The sequence below is a fragment of the Trichechus manatus genome, unplaced genomic scaffold, assembly GCF_000243295.1.
Source record: "Trichechus manatus latirostris isolate Lorelei unplaced genomic scaffold, TriManLat1.0 scaffold00077, whole genome shotgun sequence".
In the NCBI taxonomy this organism is placed as follows: domain Eukaryota; kingdom Metazoa; phylum Chordata; class Mammalia; order Sirenia; family Trichechidae; genus Trichechus; species Trichechus manatus.
Genome location: NW_004444013.1, coordinates 10,937,732 through 10,959,720, shown reverse-complemented (window position 1 = coordinate 10,959,720; position 21,989 = coordinate 10,937,732). Strand labels below are relative to the sequence as shown.

Genomic DNA, 21,989 nt, shown 5'->3' with positions numbered 1-21,989 from the left:
CCCTACAACTTGAACAAGTAGAAAGAGAGCAGCAAAAGAAGCCCTTATGCACCAGAAGAAGGGAAACAACAAGAATTAGAGCAGAATTAAATGAAATAGAGAATCAAAAAACAATTGAAAGATTTAACAAGACCACAAGGCTGGTTCTCTGAAAAGATCAATAAAATCAATAAACCATTGACCAAGCTGACAATAGAAAAACAGGAGAGGAAGCAAATAACCAGTATAAGAAATGATACAGGTGATATCACAACAGACTCAACTGAAATTAAAAGAATCATAACAGAATACTATGAAAAATTATACTCTAACAAACTTGAAAACCTAAAGGAAATGGATACATTTCTAGAAACTCACTACCTACCTAAGTAACACAAACAGAGGTAGAACAACTAAATAAACCTATAATAAAAGAAGAGATTGAAAAGGTAATTAAACAACTCCCAACAAAAAAAGATCCCTGGCCTTGATGGTTTCACTGAAGAATTCTACCAAACTTTCAGAGAAGAGTTAACACCACTACTACTAAAGGTATTTCAGAGTATAAGGATGGAATACTACCAAACTCATTCTATGAAGTCAGCATAACCCTGATACCAAAACCAGGTAAAGACATCACAAAAAAAGAAAATTATAGACCAACATCCCTAATGAACACTGACACAAAATTCTAGCCAATAGAATTCACCAACATATCAAAAAAATATTTCACCATGATCAAGTGGGATTTATACCAGGCATGCAGGGATGGTTCAACATTAGAAAAACAATCAATGTAATCCATCACATAAATAAAACAAAGGACAAGAACCACATGATCTTATCAATCAATGCTGAAAAGGCATTTGACGAAGTCCAACACCCATTCATGACAAAAACTCTCAACAAAATAGGAGTAGAAGGGAAATTCTTCAACATAATTAAGGGCATTTGTACAAAGCCAACAGCCAACATCATCCTAAATGGAGAGACTTTGAAAGCATTCCCCTTAAGAATGCGAACCAGACAAGGATTCCCTTTATCACCACTCTTATTTAACATTGTGCTGGAGGTTCTAGCCAGAGCATTTAGGCTAGAAAAAGAAATAAAGGGCATCCAAATTAGTAAGTAAAAAGAAAAGTATCTCTATTTGTAGATGATATGATCTTATACACAGAAAACCCCAAAGAATCCACAAGAAAACTACTGGAACTAATAGAAGATTTTAGCAAAGTTTCAAGATACAAGATAAACATACAAAAATCAGTTGGATTCCTCTACACTAACAAAGAGAACTTCCAAGAGGAAATCACCAAATCAGTACCATTTACAATAGCCCTCAAGAAGATAAAACACTTAGGAATAAATCTAACCAGAGACATAAAAGACTTATACAAAGAAAATTACAAGACACTACTGCAAGAAACCAAAGAGACCTGCATAAGTGGAAAAACGTACCTTGCTCATGGATAGCAGGACTCAACATTGTGAAAATGTCAATTCTACCCAAAGCCATCTACAGATACAATGCAATCCTGATCCAAATTCCAATGACATTTTTTAATGAGATGGAGAAACAAATCACCATTTTCACATGGAAAGGGAAGAGGCCCGGGTAAGTAAAGCATTACTGAAAAAGAACAAAGTGGGAGGCCTCACACTACCTGATTTTAGAACCTATTACACCGCCACAGTAGTCAAAACAGCTTGGTACTGATACAACAACAGATACATAGACCAGTAGAACAGAATTGAGAATCCAGACATAAATTTATCTACCTATGAGCAGCTGATATTTGACAAAGTCCCAAAGTCCGTTAATTGTGGAAAAGACAGTCTCTTTAACAAATGGTGCTGGCATAACTGGATATCCATCTGCAGAAAAATGAAACAAGACCCATACCTTACAGCATGCACAAAAACTAACCCAAAATGGATCAAAGACCTAAATATAAAATCGAAAATGATAAAGATCATGGAAAGAAAAATAGGGACAACACTAGAAGCCCTAATACATGACATAAACAGAGTACAAACCATACGTAACAACGCACAAACACCAGAAGAGAAACTAGATAACTGGGAGCTCCTAAAAGTCAAACACTTACGCTCATCAAAAGACTTCACCAAAAGAGTAAAAAGTCAACCTACAGACTGGGAAAAAATTTTTGACCACGACAAATCCAGTCAGCATCTAATCTCTAAAATCTACAATATACTGCAAAACCTCAACAACAAAAAGACAAATAACTCAATTAAAAAATGGGCAAAGGATATGAACAAGCACTTCACCAAAGACGACATTCAGGGGGCTAACAGACACAAGAGGAAATGCTCATGATCATTAGCCATTAGAGAAATGCAAATCAAAACTACAATCAGATACCATCTCACCCCAACAAGGCTAGCATTAATCCAAAAAACACAAAATAAAAAATGGCGGAGAGGTTGTGGAGAGACTGGAACACTTACACACTGTTGGTGGGAATGTAAAATGGTACAACCACTTTGGAAATCGATTTGGCGCTTCTTTAAAAAGCTAGAAATAGAAGTACCATATGATCCAGCAATCCTACTCCTTGGAACATATCCTAGAGAAATAAGCGCCAAGACAGGAATAGATACGTGCATACCCATGTTCATTGCAGCACTGTTCACAATAGCAAAAAGATGGAAACAACCTAGGTGGCCATCAATGGACGAATGGATAAACAAATTACAGTATATCCACACAGTGGAATACTAGACAATGATAAAGAACAACGATCAATTCATGAAACATAACGCAGAGGAATCCGGAAGGTATTACGCTGAGTGAATTTAGTCAGTCGCAAAACGACGAATATCGCATAAGACCACTATTATAAGAACTCAAGGTTTAAACATAGAAGAAAACATTCTTTGATGGTTACGAGGGTAGGGAGGGAGGGAGAGGAGTATTCACTAACTAGACAGTAGACAAGAATTATCTTAGGTGAAGTGAAAGACAGCACACACTACGGGGAAAGTCAGCACAATTGGACTAAACCAAAGCTAAGAAGTTTCCTGAATACAACTAAACACTTCGAGGGACAGAGTAGCAGGGGCGGGGGTCTGGGGACCATGCTTTCAGGGGACATCGAGGTCAACTGGCATAACAAAGGTTATTAAGAAAATGTTCAGCATCCCACTTTGGTGAGTGGCATCTGGGGTCTTAAAAGCTAGCGAGCGGCCATCTAAGATGCATCAATTGGTCCCAACCCACCTGGAGCAAAGTAGAATGAAGAACACCAAAGACACAAGGAAAGTAATAGCCCAAGAGATAGAAAGGGCCACATAAACCAGAGACTCCATCAGCCTGAGACCAGAAGAACTACATGGTGCCCGGCTACCACCAATGACCGCCCTGACAGGGAACATAACAGACAGTCCCTTACAGAGCAGGAGAAAAGTGGGGTGCAGAACTCAAATTCTAGTAAAAAGACCAGAGTTAACAGTTTGATTGAGACTCGAGGGACCCCAGAAGACATAGCCCCTGGACTCTCTGTTAGCCCCAAACTAAAACCATTCCCAAGGCCAACTCTTCAGAAAAAGATTGGACTCTACTATGGGACATAAAACGATACTCGTGAAGAGGGTGCTTCCTAGCTTAAGTAGATACATGAGACTAAATGGGCAGCTGCTGTCCAGAAGTGAAATGAGAAGGCAGACAGGGTCAGGAGCTGGTTGAATGGACACAGGAAATCAGGGGTGGAAAGGAGGAGTATGTTGTCACCGTATAGGGAGAGCAACTAGGGTCACATAACAATGTATGTATAAATTTTTGTATGACAGGCTAACTTGAATTGTGAACTTTCACTTAAAGTGCAACAATTAAAAAAAAATGTAAAAAACAAAGAAAACAACAAGCTGTCATAAGTCAGATAAAAAAAGACAAATATTGCATTATCCCACTTAGATGAAATATCTAGAACAGGCAAATGCATAGAAACCAAAGTTTATTAGTGGTTATCAGGGACTAGGGGAGGAGGAAATGGGGAGCTATTCCTTAAGGAGTACTGAGTTTCTATTGAGGGTGAGGAAGAATATTTGCAAATGGATAGTGGTGATGGTTGCATAATTTGGTGAATGCAATTAATGTCACAGAACTGTACACTTAAAAATGGACCAAATGGCAAATGTTTTGCTATTTATGTTTTACCACAAGCAAATTTAAAAATAACTGAAGTAAAAAAAATAGGTAAGATCATAATAACCAAAAAACCCAAACCAGTTGCCATCAAGTTGATTTTGACTCCTGAGTGTCAGAGCAGTACTGTGTTCCACAGGGTTTTCATGGCTATGACCTTTCAGAAGTAGACTGCCAGGCCTTTCTTCTGAGGTGCCTCTGGGTGGATTCGAAACATCAACCTTTCAATTAGTAGCCAAGCACTTTAACAGTCTGCACCTGGGGACTAAACAGTTATGTGATAAAGTAAGTATAGTAAAATGTCAGTAGTAGCATCTAGCTGGTTGCTATGGAGACGTTCACTGTAAACTTCTTTCAGCTTGCCTGTAGGTTTGAAAATGTTCACCATAAAACGATGGGGAAAGTACAGTTGTTTTTGGAAATGTCAACTTTTGTGGTGTCATTTTAATATAAATCAGTCTTCAAAGATATCCCCCAGCTCGCAGTTAACTGTATAAGCAACCAGTCAAGTCAGGCTTGGTCTGCAGGTTTAATTCAACGAAGGGAGCCTTTGACTTGTATTTGATACACCTTCCTTCAGAGATATGACTAAGCAGTCATTTCCATGGAGACATAATTGAACCTTCCGGACAGCTAATGGAAGACTCTGCTGCAGAGCACAGATGGAATGAGGGCTGTGTTTGCAAACTAGCTTCAGAACAGGGACAAGGTCACCAGTCACTTCCCAGCTAAAGATGGCCCAGGGTAAACATCCTTGGTCAGTCTCCCTCCTTTCTGCCTCTGCCAAGATTCTGCCCAACTCCTGGCATGCCAATTCCCAGCTGTGAGCTCACCAGGCAACCTCTCCAGGGACACTGGGTCACTGGGGTAGAGGACTCTTGAAAAGGGGGTTGGAGTACTAAACCCCACAATGCTAGGATTCTAGGATTTGTTTTGTGGGATGGTGTGATAGTTAAGACTGTATATCAACTTGGTTGGGTCATGATTCTCAGTATTTACATGTGATCACTCCCAAGATGGAATCTGCTGTGATTAGCCAATCAGTTGAAAGGGAGTTTCCTTTGCGGTGTGGCCTGCGTCAGAATATAAGCAGACGTTCTGGCTTTTTGCTTACTCTGGATCCTACAGCTGCTTACTGTTCGTCTGACCTCTAGCTCTTGGGACTTGAGCTATCAGCTTATCTGCCGATCTTGGGATTCCTCCATCTTCACAGCCTGTAAGTGGGAGCCCTGCCCTCCGACCTGCCAATCTTGGGTTTGCCAGTCCCTGCAGTTATGTGAATCAGAAGAAGCCTTGTGGTCTTGCTGCCAAACTTGGGATTCACCCATCTTCACAGCCTGTAAGCGAGAGCCCTGCTCTTCAACCTGACAATTTTGGGTTCCCCAGCCCCTGCGGCTATGTGAATCAAGATAAGCCTCTCTCCTGATCCATGGACTTGGGATGTTCCAGCCTCTACAATCGCATGAGCCATTTCCTTGATATAAATCTCTCTATATATATATTTATATGCTTTACTCGTTTTGCTTCTCTAGAAAACTCAGCCTAAGACAGATGGAAAGAACATTATCCAAGTAAGCAACCTCCAATTCACCAACAATTTCGACAAGATGAACTGCAATTTGGACCTTCAGTCATTTCACTAACAGGGCCTGCTCACCACCCTCAGAGCCACCCACCTTTCAGCATGATTTTAATCACATTCACACTATCCACAGACCCTTCGGAAACTAAAAGATGCCCAAGGGAAGGTGGGGGGTGGGGACTGGGCAGAGATGTGGTTGAGAGAGGGACACAGTTCTGAGAAAGCTCCTCCAGTATTTGCTTCCTCTGACTGTGCCTTAGGACTCTTTCCAGAAAGGTTTCTTGCTTGTTTCTTTTTCTATTACTCCAGCTGTCAGGTCCCTGTGTAGGCAGAGAGTGCACTGGACACTACGGTGGCTTAAACCAATTGCCATTGACTAGATTCCGACTCACGGTGACATCATGTGTGTCAGGGTAGAACTGTGCTCCACAGGGTTTTCAATGGCTGTTATCTTTCAGGAGCAGACTGCCAGACCTTTCTTTTGAGGTGCCACTGGATGGGCTCAAACCACCAACCTTTTGGTTAGTAGTCTAATGCTTAACTCTTAGCACTTACTGGCTGCCAACTGCAGGGACTGTTTAAAAGCAACATCAGAGTCCAAAGAGGCTGGAGGAACAGCAGGACTTGCATAGTACTTGAGTCCTTCCTCACAAACTGGGTCTGCCTGGGTCTACAGGGCAGCAGGTGCCCTGGGCCAGCTGCTCTGCAGATGGAAATCACCTCCGCCCGCCATCGAGGGAGGGCCAGCTTCGCTTTCACTCTGGATCTGTGCACTCGGGCGACAGGTGCTGGCTGTGGTCCCCTACGCTGCCATCAGTAGCATTATGTGGGAGTGCCTGGCCCTGACCATCTGTTCACACTAAATCCCACGACAAGGAGCTTTGCTTGCTCCACTGCTTAACAAGCAGACTAGATGGGCTCCTCATAGCTTCATTCTCTAAAACCGGGGTCTAGCGAAACAAAAAAAAAAAACCATTGCCATCTAGTTGAATCCGACTCATGGTGACCTCGTGTGTTACAGAGTAGAACTGAGCTCTATAGCGTTTTCTTGGCTGTAATGTTTACAGAGGCACCCTGGTGACGCAGTGTTAAGTACTTGGCTGTTGTAAAGATTATGGCCTTGGAAACCCTATGGGGCAATTCTATTCTGTCCTATAGGGTCACTATGAGTGAGAATCGACTTGACGGCAACGTGTTTGCTGTGTTTTAAAAATCTTTATGGAAGCAGACTGCCAGGCCTTTCTTCCGCGACGCAGCAGAATAGGTTTGAACCATCAACCTATAGGTTAGTACTCGAGTACTAACCGTTTGCACCACCCACGGACAACTCTAAGCTGAACACTGGAGTGGGAGCATCGCCCGACCCGCGGCCACTGCCCACTTGTCCGCTTTCCGGGACCAGCCCTCCCAAGTGTGTGCAGGGAAATCATAGGTACAGCCCCTCCCTCCCTGCCAGGGTCCCTGCAACGCAGCGGCGGGAAGAGGTAGGTGGTGCCACTGCCCTGCCGCGACCCCCCCCCGCCCCCCGCCTTTCCCAGGTGTCCAAGGCACCCGCCCCGCCGCTGCAGAGTCTGCACTCACCTAGCCAACAACGGCGGGCCGCCGGTGGACCAGCGCGGGATCGATCCCTGCTCCTCGGCGGCGGCTCGGCGGCCGAACCCTCCCACAGACGGGCAGTGGGCGGGGGCGGGCCGGAAGCGGCAGTCATGCCCACGACCATTGGCTGGCCTTATCGTGACGTCATGGCCGGGGGGAGCGCGATTGGCCGCGGGGCGTTGCGACACTTGCCAGCCTTGGGGGTTGCCGCGGGGTCGAGTGCCCGCCCACTTCCGGGGTCGCTCAGAGGTCCCGACTGGGGGTCCCCGTCGAGCGCGCTCTCTGGACGCTGGCGGTGTGGACTCGGGAGCTCAGACGACGAGAGAAGCCTCGGTGCCGGCGCTGCCGGGACTCGCGAGCGCTGCACGTGTGACATCGAGCGGGCACACGAAGCAGGTGTCCAGTTGGTTTCCGTCTAACGGAAATGTAGGTCTTGAGCACAGGCTTGAAGCGTGAGCCTTTGGGGAAGAAATTCTTTAAACGTTTGGAATCTTTCTGTGAAGATACCATGGTGTCTTGGTAAAAGGTCACTGTAGTGGTAAGGCTGTTTGTGTTACGAGTGACAGAAAAGCTAATTCAAACTAATTTAAGAAAAAAAAGTCGGGAGAGGGGGAAGTGGCGGGAGGGGCAGGCACAGCCGGATACGGAGGGGCAGTGGGGACTGCTTGTGGGGAGCCTGGAGGTCTGACAGATCGGGGCGAGGGCCGGTAGTGGTTGGTGAGTTCTGCCGAGGCTGCGAGCAGAAATGAGGCTGCTAAGCAAGGTGGAGCCAGAACGGGAGAGGCTATCCGGAAGAGCCTGAGCTGGACCTAGTTTCCCTTCCTCCCCTCCACTCAGTTCTCCTTCCTTTCTGAGGACGCAGACAGGCTTTTCTCTGATCATGGTTGGGATAGTTGGCCAAACTCCAGGGGGAGAAAAAGCAGAAGCCTCGGGTTAGCCCTGAGAGGCTTCACTGAGTCTTGTCTAATTTTAAGCCCAGCTTGCACCTGCTGGAACAGCGAGTGCTGACTGGCTTAGCCTGGAGATGGGAGAGCCCACCCGAAGCACGAGGACCAGCCAGGCAAAGGGGATGGTTCCCGAGGTGAAAAATGAGGGTACTATTAACAGAAGGTTGGAGCCCTGGTGGTACAGTTGTTAAGCGCTCGGCTGACAAGATCAGCAGTTCAAACCCACCAACTGCTCTGCAGGAGAAAAGACCTGGTGATCTGCTCCTGTAAGGATTACAGCCTTGGAAAGCCTATGGGGCAGTTCTACTGTGTCCTGTAGGGTCACTGAGTCAGAATCGACTGGATGGCACGCAGCAACAACATTAACAGAAGGTGAGGGGCTGCTAGACTGCGAAAACGTTAGTCTAGATGTCAGAAGAGGTGGATTCTGTTCTGTCTGTGACACTGTAGCTGTGTGTCCTCGGGCAGGCCTCTCTGTCCTGGGTTTTCCCATTAAGAGATGCGTTGAATTAAATGCCTTCTGTGGTCCCTCGCAAAGCTGATGTGCTCTGACAGTTCTTGTTGATAATACCAGTTGTCCTTTGGGGTTTTGATACAGTATGCCATCTGGGGACTGATACGCCCCCAGTTCTTTCAGCCTTTGCAGAGTGGGCTCTTTTCAGATGTCAGGAGGTCTGCGTGTTGCTGCCCTCTTCACAGCTGATCATCGTCACCCCCATTTCTGCTTTTTTTATTTTAAACCACCTTCATTTCCTGTTTCTTCTTCATCCTAACCTTGTTACTTCTTTCCCAGGCCAGACATGGTGGGTTCAAGCCCCAGCTCTGTCCCTTACTGTATGAATCACTCACCCTCTGAGCCTGCTTCCTCACCTGTAAAATTGGGACCATTCTAAATGATTGATAGAGGGCAGCTTTCGGGATGACAGACATTACCATATGTCATTGGGTTGAATTGCATCCCTGAAAAGATAGGCTGAAGTCCCAACTCCTGTACCTGTGAACATGACCCTGTTTGGAAATAGAGTCTTTGAAGACGTGATTAGTTAACATGAGGTCATACTGGAGTAGGGTGGATCCTAATCCAATATGAGTGGTGTCCTTATGGAAAGGGGAGAGAAGACAGAGCTATGTGGAGGGAAGATGGAGGCAGAGATTGGAGTGATGCATCTACAAGCTGAGGAACACGAGGGGTTGCTTAGAGACACCAGAAGCTGGAAGAGGCAGGGAAAGCTCTTTCCCTAGACCCTTCAGAGGGAGCATGGCCCTGCTGACACCTTGATTTTGGACTTCTAGCCTCCAGAACTGTGAGAGAGTACATTTCTGTTGTTTTAAGACGCTGAGTTTGTGGTACTTTATTATGGAGGCCTGGGAAATGAGATATATATATATCTAGTATCTGAGAAGGAGCGCTGGTGGCACAGTGGTTAAGTGCTCAGCTGCTATATTGAAAGGTTGGCATTTTGAACCCACCAGCCGCTCTCCGGGAGAAAGATGTGGCAGTCTGCTTCTGAAAAGGTTACAGCCTTGGAAACCCTGTGGGGCAGTTCTCCTCTGTCTTATAGGGTAGCTATGAGTTGGAATTAGCTTGACGGTAACAGGTTTTTGGTTTTAGTGTTTGGGTCAGGGAAGGGTAGCTAGACTGACATGAGGCTGGGCTGGCTGGACTGCCGTTGGCACAGGAGAGAGCGCAGGCTCTTCTGAATGGCCTTTCCTCTCAGGCTCCACCTTCCTCGGCAGCCTCATTTCTGTCCCACTCCCAGCCTCTGCAGAACTCACCTCTATTCACCACTACCCGGCCCTCACCCTCCTCTATTGGACCTCTTGGCTCTCACTGTCCCAAATGTCTACCCACCTTCCTTCTTCCCCTTTCCCTTCTCATTTAGCCTCCAAGACGCAGATCAAAGGTCAACTCTTACTGATACTGAATGAAAGGAGACCTGGGTCTCTCCACCCTGATCCTTTGTACAGTCTCCATTCTCACGCCTCACACATGATTGTTTGTTGGCACATCTGTCTCCCTAACTACACTGTGAGATCTTTGAGGGAGTGACTTTCTTATTTGTTGGAATCCCCAGGGCTTAATAATTGCCTAATGCATCATCCGTTCTCAACTGTTATTAAAGGACAAACATCTCCAGCTCTGTTCCCTCAGCTAATGGGTAGGAAGTCATGCATTGAAAACTCTTGGAAAAACCGGAGCAGAAAGGCAGAAACTCGCAGAGTTGGCCCAGCCATATCTGTCTCCATCTCTCCTCTCTCCACTTCACACCCCTCCCCTCCCCCTTCCACCAGCAACGTATGTGGTAACCTCGGCCCTCAACACCCTTCCTGGTAGCCACTTTGAGAGGCCCTCACGTGTCGGATGGGGATGGTTAGGCCATTCCTGGGTTCTTTCTGATGGTGTATCAATTCGTTAACCATTGTTAGAGTTTTCCTTTCTCTGTGGAGGCTATTATTTGCCAGGAGTAAACTTATCACAAGCGGTTCATGGTGCTTTTTGCTCTAGTTTTGCTTACGGTCATCTCCTCTTTGTCCAGCCAGTGAGTCAGATGGTTGGCAGTGAGCCTGGTGCCCCCGAGGTGGGATTCTTGGCAGCCTTGCTCCTTTGGCTTCAACTACTGCTTCTCAGCACTCAGGCTACTAGTGCCCGGTGCCCTGAGTGACCCATGCCGCGCACAGCTCCACCCTTTATGCCCTGCTAATTAAATCAACCCACACTCTCCTTTCTCCTGGTGATACTTAAGGTGCTAGGCAAAGCAGCTAAAAATGTGGTGTTTCCTCCATCCCTGGCAGAAGAAAGCCTGCAGAAACCGTCTGCGGAACAGTGCACCACGAAGCTCACGTACCTGTCCAGATCCTCAGATCTAAATACGGGCAGCAATGCCCTGCCATGAAGAAGTGGTGTTTTTGTTTCTAAGGAAAAAAAAAATCAAAACTACAAAATCTCTAAAACCTAAAGAATGGACAAACGATGGACCAAACCTGGGAGCCAACGGTAGTGTCTGTGCCTGAGAAATCACAGCTCTGACCCTGCGTCATCTCGTTATGGAGTTGCGCAAATGTGGTGGAGTCAAGCATTCATTCGATAAACATTTACTAGGTATTTACTGTATGTTAGGTTCTGTGCTAGCACTAAGGAGGCCTGGTTGCACAGTGGTTAAGCGCTTGGCTGCTAACCAGAAAGCTGGAGGTTAGAACCCACCCAGCTACTCTGTGGGAGAAAGATGTGGCAGTCTGCCTCCACAGAGATTACAGCCTTGGGAATTCTATGGGGCAGTTCTACCCTATCCTATAGGGTCGCTGTGAGTCAGTCAACTCGACAGCAAATAATAACAACAGCGTGCTAGCACTGTTGGAGATTTAAGTCTTTCAAGAAAGTGCTGGCACCTGGAAAAGGTCCAATGGTGGGGGAGAAATCCACGACAGGGCAGAGGTTTATTTGAGTTGTATGAATAAAGGTAGTTAATTAGGAGTTGTTATGGATTGAATTGTGTCCCCCAAAAATGTGTGTTAACTTGGCAGGCCATGATTCCCAGTATTTTGTGGTTGTCCTCCATTTTGTGATCTGTTGTGATTATCCTATGTGTTGTAAATCCTAACCTCTATGATGTTATTGAGGCAGGATTAAAGCCAGATATGTTAATCAAACAGGACTCAATCTACAGGATTAAGTTGTATTTTGAGTCCATCCCTTCTGAGATATAAAAGAGAGAAGCGAGCAGAGAGATGGGGGGATGTTATACCACTAATAAAGAAGCTCCGGGAGCAGAGCGCATCCTTTGGACCTGGGGTCCCTGAGCTGAGAAGCTCCTCGACCAGGGGAAGATTGATGACAAGGACCTTCCCCCCAGAACCAACAGAGAGAGCCTTCCTCTAGAGCTGGCACCCTGAATTTGGACTTCTAGCCTCCTAGACTGAGAGAGAATACCTTCCATATGTTAAAGCCACCCACTTGTGGTATTTCTGTTATAGCAGCACTAGATAACTGCAACAGGAGTTAAGTAGGATAAGCTGATAAGGTCAAGGTAAAGTACAAGGCTCAGGAGCAGACAAAGGAAAGCTCTTACTAGTTTGCTTAACATAAAGTACTCCCCAGGAAGCAAAATAAAACTTGCAGTCATACGTTTAAGCCCTTGATGGAGTCCCTGGGTGGTACAAACAGTTAATGCACTCAGCCGTTAACCAAAAGGTTGGAGGTTCAAGTCTATCCAGAGACGCTTTGGAAGAAAGGCCTGGCAGCCTACGTCTGAAAAATCAACCGTTGAAAACCCTGTGGAGCACAGTTCTACCCTGACACACATGGGGTCTCCATAAGTTGGAATCGACTTGACAGCAGCTGGTATCATACCACTAGGCGTATGGGTTCTTACGTTGATCTAGTGGACAGGGAGCTTTCGTGCAGGACCCACCTTCCATTTACTTCCTGCACGCCTGCACAGTACCTCACGACTGGTGCCAGTGACAGTAGTTTGAGGAGCGTCTAATGATGGGGACCTCACAGTATGATCAAAACCAAACTGTGATCTGTGTTATATCAGTATGTAAAAGGAACACGCATATATAGTTTGACTCTGGAAATATAACCGGTCAGATAAACCAGGGCTTCAGAACCAGTTCATTCCGCTTTGAACCCCTGCTGAGAAATGCAAATTCTCAGCAGGGGTCAAACCGGAATGAACTGGTTTGAAGCCCTGAAACAAATCAAATGTACCTAAAATGTCTTTCACTGTATTTTCCAACCATTTACCCAAATGAGTTTTATTTAGAGTCAGTAACCTACTCCAGGGTGCTGTTTCCTACCCCAGGCTCCGGCAGCTCTCTCGAGCACAGAATGGAGCTCTACTGGAGCCACAGCAGGGAGGCACCACCCTGGGTAGGGACACGTCCCTGTCCTGGCTCTGCGGAGCCTCACCACAGCCCTCCCAGGGCACTGAGGACCAGTGTCACACACTGGTAGGTGTGGAAGATGGGCCTGGACCTGGGTTGCCCTGTGACATTCTGTTACGCTTCTCGGTACCTCTCCAAACACCAGTGATTTACAACGGCCAGAATTAGAACTAGCAAAGAAGCGCCAGTAACTTTTTCCAAGGGAAAACAGCTTAAAAAAAATAATACACACCTTTGAGGGGGAAAAAAAGGTGTTAATTGGGTGAGATGCCAAGACAAGAAGCATAAACCTAGACATATGGCCACCCTGATCACAGATCTAAATGTGAAAGACAAAACAAGGCTTTTAGAAGATGATGGAAGATGCAAACGGTTAATGCGTAAGAAAAGGATCTTTTTTGTTTTTCATAATTGGTATTTTATTGGTTGTTTTGAGGATCAGTGCAGAGGCATTATGAACAATTTGTACACAATTCTTAATGTGCATACCAAAAATTTAAAAAACCATGTAGTTATAATTCTTTTCTAAATTCCAGTGACTTTCCAGCTTTAAATTTGGAGACATTTTCCTTAAGAAGATATCAAGTACCAATTATCTTCAATTGTTGATAAGCTTTTACATTAAGTCCCACTAATTCACAGCTCAGTATCACACACATTACATACTCAAACGTTCAACCTTTCACAGCACATGACAGTGTTAGGGAAACTGGACCACCAGGAGCAGAGATGTTACAGAATGCACAGTGCTAGCAGGGAGAGCTGGGATGAGGGAGCCGTTTTCTTTAAGAAACAATTCTACTAAAAAACAACATGGAAATAGAAGTAATTTAAAATGTTCAAGACATCCAAACGCATGACCTCGACTCCAAATTGTCATTAAGTATGCTTTGTATTATGGGATAGAAGACAGTCAAACCTCCCACAATTCAACATCCCACTATTTTCTGGTTGTACCAAAAAATAACCAACCAGCAAATGATTTCACCTCTTTAAAAAAAGCATTTGCACTTAAAAAATGCGATGAGGTGGGATTTCCTCCTCCTCAAAAATGTTTCTAGAGCTACTAAAAAACTTGCATTTACAAAACAGTTGATAAAATATTCCTCTGGATTGTACAATAAGGGAGATACAGGGACCACTGATAAGACATGGTCGACGAACATTAATCAGACTTGGCTTCTTTCTCTCCTGCTTCATCAGAGGCTGGGCGCTCCTTGTTTTTGGTTTCTCCATTTTCTGCAGGAAAATCTTTAGTTTCTTGGTTAGCCACTTCAACGTGTTTTCCCTTTCCTCCCCTTTTCCCTTTTGTTCGCACTTTTTTTGTCTGAAGATTTATCCTTTTCTGTTGCCTGTTCTGGCTTCGTTTCCACTTTTGCAGGAGCAGGTTTAGCTTACAACCTCGCCCTCTACTCTTGGGCTTCTCCTTCACTACCCCTTCTGCCCAGCTGGCCTTCCTCTTGGACATCTTGGCGGCAGGGAGGGTGCGTGCCGGGTGCCTGTGGGCCGCAGCACACCAAGAGCCTTCTAGAAGCTAGGCTGCCTGGCCTCTGCCGCTCTGCCTGCCCAAGAAAAGGATCTTGATAGAGAAGGATTTATAAAGAAGGATGTTAAAGTCACCAACCTTAATGATTGACACATTGAACTACTTTAAAATCAAGAACTCTTTATCAAAAGAGACCATGATTTGGGTGAAAAGGCAAACCACAGAGTGGACGAAGTTATTTACAGCATACAAACCAACAAAGGGCTAGTGTCCAGAGTATAGAAAGACCCAACCGCAAATCAGTAAGAAAAAGACAGACATCCCAGTTGAAAAGCAGGCAAAGGACTTCAGCAGGCACTTAAAAAGAGGAAGTACGAGTGGCCAATAAACTTACAAAAAAGTGCCTGACCTTATCAGTAAGCGGGGAAATGCAGATTAAACCCACAATGAGATGCCTACCAGATAGGTTAAGTGGAAGTATGGGTTGGTGCAATCGCTGGGCAAATCTGTGTGACATCATACAGTAAAGCTGAAGACCGGAATACTGTGCGATCTAGCACTGCCTTAGGTGATATACCCGCCAGGAATGTGCAGAAACGTTCTTAGCAGCATTGTTTGTGGTGGTGGTTGCCATCGAGTCAGCTCTGACTCACAGCAGTCATACGTACAACAGAAAGAAACGTTGTCCAGTCCTGCGTGTGCCATCTTCATGATCATTCGTATGCTTGAGTCCACTGTTGTGGCTGTTGTGTCAGTCCATCTCATTGTTTGTAACAGCCCCAAATGTCCATCCACTGTGGAATGGGTAAATACATGTGGTATAGTCATAATAGAATTTTATTGGTAACAAAAGGTAAAGTACAGCTAAATGCAACAACATGGATGAATCTTGAACAAATGCTGAGTGAAAAAAGCCAGACCCCAAAGCTTACATAATGATCCCATTTATATGTAAAGTTCTAAAAAATAGGCAAGAACTTATTTGTAATGTTTGAGGATGGGGGGGGGGCCAGGATGAGGGGAGTAGTCAGACGGCTTCCTATGTCCCTCTTACAACAAAGACCTGAAAAAACAAGTGAATTGATTGTATATGAATGTCTAGGAGCCCTGAACAAGGCAAAGTTGAGGAATCAGACTGAGTGACGGAGGGAGAGAGGGACGGTTCGGAAGCAGCAAGGACTTGCCTGACCTGACCCAGCGGGAGCTGCAGCCCTTCGGCCCGGATCAGCTCAGGGTGCGCAGTGAGGCTGGCAAACAGCTGGGCGCGCTTGCTCGCTCGGGAGGCACTTTCCACATCGAGAGAGACCCGGCAGCAGAGAGTCTACTTGGACACTCCAAACCAGTGAAAAGCAGCACTCAAGTGGCTAAAGATAAGTACTTGCGTGTGGTCTACAGCGGGGATATTAAAAAAAAAAAAAAAAAAAAAAAAACCCATTTGGGAAAAACCTCTCTCCCATTTACCTCCTCCCTCCATGCTCTGCACCAGTCCTGGCTGGCTTCAGCTATCTGTGAGTCCCCTGGGCTGGAAGTAGATCCCATAAGGCACCCTGACCCATTCTCCTGGCCTTGGAGAGGGAACAAATTAACAAACAGGGAAAAATAAGCTACCAGCTCCCCTAAGCCAGGACCTCAGGGTTGGCACAGCTCCTTTGCCTAGGCACAGTCATAAGGGGTCCGCAGACTTTGAGTGCCTTCCTCCCCTGCACAGACGTGTGTGGGCCTATCTCAACAGCGTCAGCCTTCACTACTGCAGTACAACAGGGTAAATACCTGGTCTAACTTCAACTGTTTCAGCTGTGAAGTGGCAGGTTTGTGAAGTTTGACACTGCTCTGCCCTTTAAGCAGGCGCCTTACCTGTCTGCATCAGGGGCTGGAGGACTAGTGGCTCCACCCATGCCACCTGGTCACCTGCTACAGGGGTCCAAGAATAAGTGGTGCCCCCCAGTCCTTACAGCCAACAGAGTAGGGTGCTCATAGTCCAGCTGCAAAACTCACCTACCTACTTGCTCTAGGGAACAGGGACACGCTTTCCTTTCAGACACTGGGGGCAGCCGTCAGCCCCCTGCCTTGCTCAGTGCGTGACCCCCTACTGCAGCCAGATACCTGTGCCTACACCAGTCACCCATGCCTCTCTAAGACTGTAGGTGAGAGCCTGTACCATACACTTGGTGACTGACTGCCAGGACACCTGAGCTGAATCCATACAGGAAAATTTAACGGACTCCTGGGCACACATACTTAGTAACAGACCTAACTACCTGGTGACAGGATGTTAGAGCTTCAAAGGCACCAGTAATCAAACTAGTCCACACAAGCAGCCTATTTGGACATATCAAAACAAGAAGCTAGGACACACTAAACAAATATAATGTTTGAGGATGTATGTTTGATGGTAAAAGGATACGGATGAGCAAGGAAGTGATTACCATAACATTACCGTAACAACCAGGAAGTGGATACCTTGGGGGACCAAAGGGACATACAGAGGCTTCCGGGCTGGTGGTCATGTTCTAGTCCTTGACCTGGCCTCTCTCCTAGCTTCTGGTGATGTCTGGTGAATTGTGGCATTCCTTGGCTTGTAGATACATCTTCCTCCATCTCTCTGTGCCTTCCCCTCTTTTACAAGACACAATTCATGTTGAATTAGGACCCACCCTACTCTAGTGTGACCTCATGCTAACTGATAACATCTTCAAAGACTATTTCCAAACAAGGTCACGTTCACAGGTACAGGGGTTAGGACTTCAGCATATCTTTTTTTGGGGTCATAGTTCAATCTATAGCATGTGACATTCTAGCAGAGGCTTGGATAGAGTGGAGAAGTGAGCACATAGCCTCAAGTGCTTGGGCCAGGGCTGGGGTGTGCTTGGCCCATTCCAGGAACAGCAAGGCTGCCAGTGGCTGCAGCCAGTGGACATGTGGCTGAGTGATAGATAAGCTCAGAGAGCCTTGAGGGCAAAACCATGAGTTCATAATGAAACTCCTAAGAGAGTGTTAGTATAAACTGTATGCAGAGGTAGAGTGTGTGATAGACTATGTTTAATTTTTCCTGATTTCATTAAGTAGGTATAGTGGACAGACCCAGGTGGCCCCTGTGATCTCTGGCCTCTGGTAATCATGCCTTGTGTAACCCCCTTCCCTTGATTGTGGTCTGGATCTTTGGCTGGCTTCTAGCCAAAGGTGAAGGCATTTTGCAGATGTAATTAAGATCCCAAATCAGTTGATTTTGAGTTAATCAAAAGATAGATTCTCCTGGGTGGGATTGACTTAATCAGATGGAAGCCCTTTCAAGAAGAACTTGGCCTCTCTCATGCTAGAAAATTCTCTCTCCTGTTGGCCTTGAAGAAGCAAACAGCCCTGTTGTGAGCTGCCTATGGAGGGGCCACGTGGCAGGTGGCCTCCAGTCAGCAAGAAGCTGGGGCCTACAGTCGTGCAGCGGCAAGGATATGCATTCTGCCAACAACCTGAATAAGCTTGGCAGCAGATTCTTCTCCAGTTGAATCTCCAGATGCAAACACGGTCCAGCTGACATCTTGATCACAGCCTTCTGAGCCCCTGAGCGGAAGACCGGCTAAGCTGTACCCAGACTCCTGACCCAGAGAAACCGAGAGAGAACAAATATGTATTAAGCTGCTAAGTTTGTGGTAATTTGTTGTGCATCATGGAAAACTAATACCGTGGGAGATTGATAATATATGGATATATTGTTTCACATCTTGTTATGGATTGAACTGTGTCTTCCAAAAAGATATGTTGAAGTTCTAACCCCTGGTGCCTGTGAATGTGACTGTCAGGGATTGAATTGTGTCCCCCAAAAATATCTATCAACTTGGCTGGGTCATGATTCCCCATATTGTATGATTGTGTACCATTTTGTAATCTGATGTGATTTCCTTATATGTGTTGTAAACTCTGTCACTATGATGTAATAAGATGGATTAGCGGCAGTTAACTGATGAAGTCTACAAGACTAGTGTCTTAAGCCAGTCTCTTTTGAGATATAAAAGAGAGAAGCAAGCAGAGACACATGGGAACCTCACGCCACCAAGAAAGCAGCACCGGGAGCAGAATGTATCCTTTGGACCTGAGGTTCCTGCACAGAGAAGCTCCCAGACCAAAGGAAGATTGATGACACAGACCTTCTGCAGAGCCAACAGAGAAAGCGTTCCCGTGGAGCTGACACCCTGAATTTGGACTTGTAGCCTACTGGACTGTGAGAGAATAAACTTCTCTCTGTTAAAGCCATCCACTTGTGGTATTTCTGTTACAGCAGCACTAGATGACTTAAGACAGTGACCTTGTTTGGAAATAGGGTCTTTGAAGATATCAGTTAACACAAGGTCAAAATGGAATAGGGCAGGTCTTAATTCATTCTGAGTGGGGTCCTTGAAAAGAAGAGGCACAGAGAGACAGACAAAGGGAAGATGGCCATGTGACAACAGAGTTTTGGTGGAGCTGCAAGTCAAGGAACACCTCGAGCTCCCAGAAGCTGAGAGAGACAAGAAAGGATCTTCCCCTGGAGCCTTTGGAGAGAAGATGGCCCTGCTGACACCCTGAATTCAGGCTCCCAGCCTCCAGAACTGAGACAATACATTTCTGTTCTTACAAGCCACGCACTTTGGTATTTTGTTATGGCAGCCCCAGGACACTAATACACACCTGTTTGTAAAATGGTCACATGTACTTGTTTCTGTGTGTGAGTCGAAGCAGGTAAACACAGAACAGGAAGAAGCCAAATGGCCCCAGAAAAAGCAGGAACTGTCAGCACTGGAAGTCACTCATGAGAACCAGGAGGACAAGGACCCTGCGCTCAACCACAAAAGCCAGGTAAAGATAGAGCTCGAGAGCGCGCCCGGATAATACATCATGCAGATGTCCTAAAGAGAAGACGTAACCACCAAGACACAATCCTTCATTGCTTGGAGATGGAATTTCTAGGTGGCCTTGCTAATTTTAATAAAATACTGGTAAGCCAGACATACATTTTTAATAATGCTACCAGGTCAAGTCAATATTTCATAATGACGGGACTTAGGTTAATCTGTCATAAAAACCCCGGAAGCTGGGTTATGTAATGCTGCGAAGCAAGGCTTAAAAAGGGCATCATTTTAGTAGCCACAGGAGGAAAACACTAAAACCCATGTGAAGGGGGTGGACTTTAAAAACCATATTGATGTAGCAAATGATTATAAAAAGCAACCTTAATCAGTGGCCTGGTTTGAACTGCCTCCAGGAGAGCAATGTAGATTCAGCCCTAGCCAAGAATCAATCCATCTATACCCCAATGCCTCCGCTCAGCTGGTTAGAGATGGTATTATTTTTCTTTGGGGATAGCACCCCTGGAGAAATATCAAAAATATTTATCATTGTAACCCTAGAAAAGTATAGGAAATAATAAAGATGTTAGTTAAGTCAATGACATTGGGATTTAGAGTAAGAAATTGGTTTTCTTATTGTTACATTTGTATATGCTTTATTTGCTAAGTGTTTGCAGTATTCAAAAGAATCAGCCATGCCAGACTTATAACTACAGGTTAAATTGTTTATGAGAATTAATTTAATATATTTTTAATTATTGTTTGAAAAGGTTTTCAGATTCGGTTCACAAATCTGAGTTTAATAAGTTGAGCACTTAACAAAGTACAGGCAGTGTGGGTATTTCTCTTGGGCCAGAAGCTCTTGGGCAGGAGGAACCGAATCAGCAAAGGAAAAGGATATGGGTTCCGAAACTTGAGTGGAGGCTCTGGCCTTCCAACAAACAAGGACACATATTGTAATAAGACGGAAGACAGAGAACATGGGCATCTCTGTGGAAGTGGAAAGATCTCCACCTGAAAAAAGCCAATCACAGAGTAACACATTGAATGTAATCCCACACGAACAGGTCAAACTTTGTAAATGTACACATATATGCAAATACACAGATGTTACGGGCCGAATTGTGTCCCCTCAAAATAGTGTTGGGATCCTAACCCCTGTACCTGTGGATGTGATCCCATTTAGGAACAGAGTTTTCTTTGTTATGTTAATGAGGTCATACCAGTGTAGGGTGGGTCCTAAACCTAATCACTTCTGAGTGATAGAAAGAGCAGCAAGGACACACAGACGTGTGAGTGCACATGGGGGAATTTAGATGCTATCTGATGACAATGCAGGCAGAGGAATCTACAAGGCTAGGCACGCCAAGGATTGCCAGCTACTAGAAAATGAAATAGACAAGAAAGGAACCTCCCCCTAGAGCCACATTCTGAATTTGGACTTCTAGCCTCTGTGAAAAAATAAATTTCTGTTCTTTAAAGTCACCTGCTTGTGGCATTTCTGTTACAGCAGCACTACCTAAGACAACAGAGAAAACTAGAAGATCTGCTCTAAACCATTGACCATGATAGCTCTGGGGAGGGCATGTTTGACCTTATGTTCTTCTGTTCATTTGCCTGTTTTGGAGCGGTGGTTCTCAAGTGGGGCGGTTTTGCCCTCTGTGGTGAAATGTGTTCCTTTATGTGGGCTTTTGCCTTGGTTCTTTGGAAAAATAGCTTGAAAGATTCTTCCCCTAAACCCTGAGGAGTTACCTTTGCCCTAGTTTTCTACCCTAGACGGTTTGTTACTTTTTTCCAGGTTGATTGACATTCCTGGGTAAGCTGTAGACAACCTGATGTTTGATAACTTTTTGTCTGTCCCTGGGCTGCAGCCTGCCCTATGATTGGTCTGTTCTACAAACCTTACAGGGACTGGCCAGTATACTTATGCAAATGAATGACTGTGGTACCGACAGAGGAGTGGTCAGTTCATGGCCCCCTGGTGGGAGGGCCATGCCTTGAAATTGACTAGAAGTTTGCTTATATATGCAGCCAACCCCACAGGTTGACAGAAGCAGAAAGAAGCAAAAAGGAGAAAAGGAAGGCAAGAAAAGAGACAAGAGAAGAAGTAGAGAGAGAGGAGGTGAGAAACCTCCTAAAATAGCTGTAATACGGGTCAAGGGTTGTAACACAAGACAGTGAGAGGCCTGGAAGGGGCCGTGGGGCACAACCAGCAGCGACAGGCCTGGAAGGGGCCCTGTGGCAGAGTTGGTGACGACAGCCGAAACCTGCTGTGAAGATAGCTGAATAACAGTGCTCCACGGGCTATGAGCTGGGCCGGTTAGCAGTGGGGATGCCGAGGGCAGGGAGGCCAAAGGCAGAGAGCCTGTCCTGAGGGGGCCGAGGGGGAGTGTGCATGGCTGAGAGGAGCTGAGCGAGCTGTCCTGCCATGAGAAAAGACATGTGCTCTCCACTTCGGGGGACCCTTCCAGACTTGGCCTGCATGCTTCCTGATCCTGAGTTGTAGCCTACTGAGCCTGATCCCAAA

At 45.7% G+C, this 21,989-nt stretch overlaps 1 protein-coding gene and 1 pseudogene across 1 annotated transcript in view; both read right to left on the bottom strand.

Moving 5' to 3' along the window:
- TECPR1 (tectonin beta-propeller repeat containing 1) overlaps positions 1 to 7,394 on the bottom strand; it is a 51,304-nt gene extending 43,910 nt beyond the window's left edge. The window contains exon 1 of the mRNA XM_004380860.2: positions 7,311 to 7,394. The gene's annotated coding sequence lies outside the window, so the exon portion shown is untranslated. The remainder of the gene's footprint in view (positions 1 to 7,310) is intronic.
- Positions 7,395 to 13,078: 5,684 nt separating this feature from the next.
- On the bottom strand, positions 13,079 to 14,627 carry LOC101353503 (non-histone chromosomal protein HMG-14 pseudogene; annotated as a pseudogene).
- Positions 14,628 to 21,989: the final 7,362 nt, after the last annotated feature.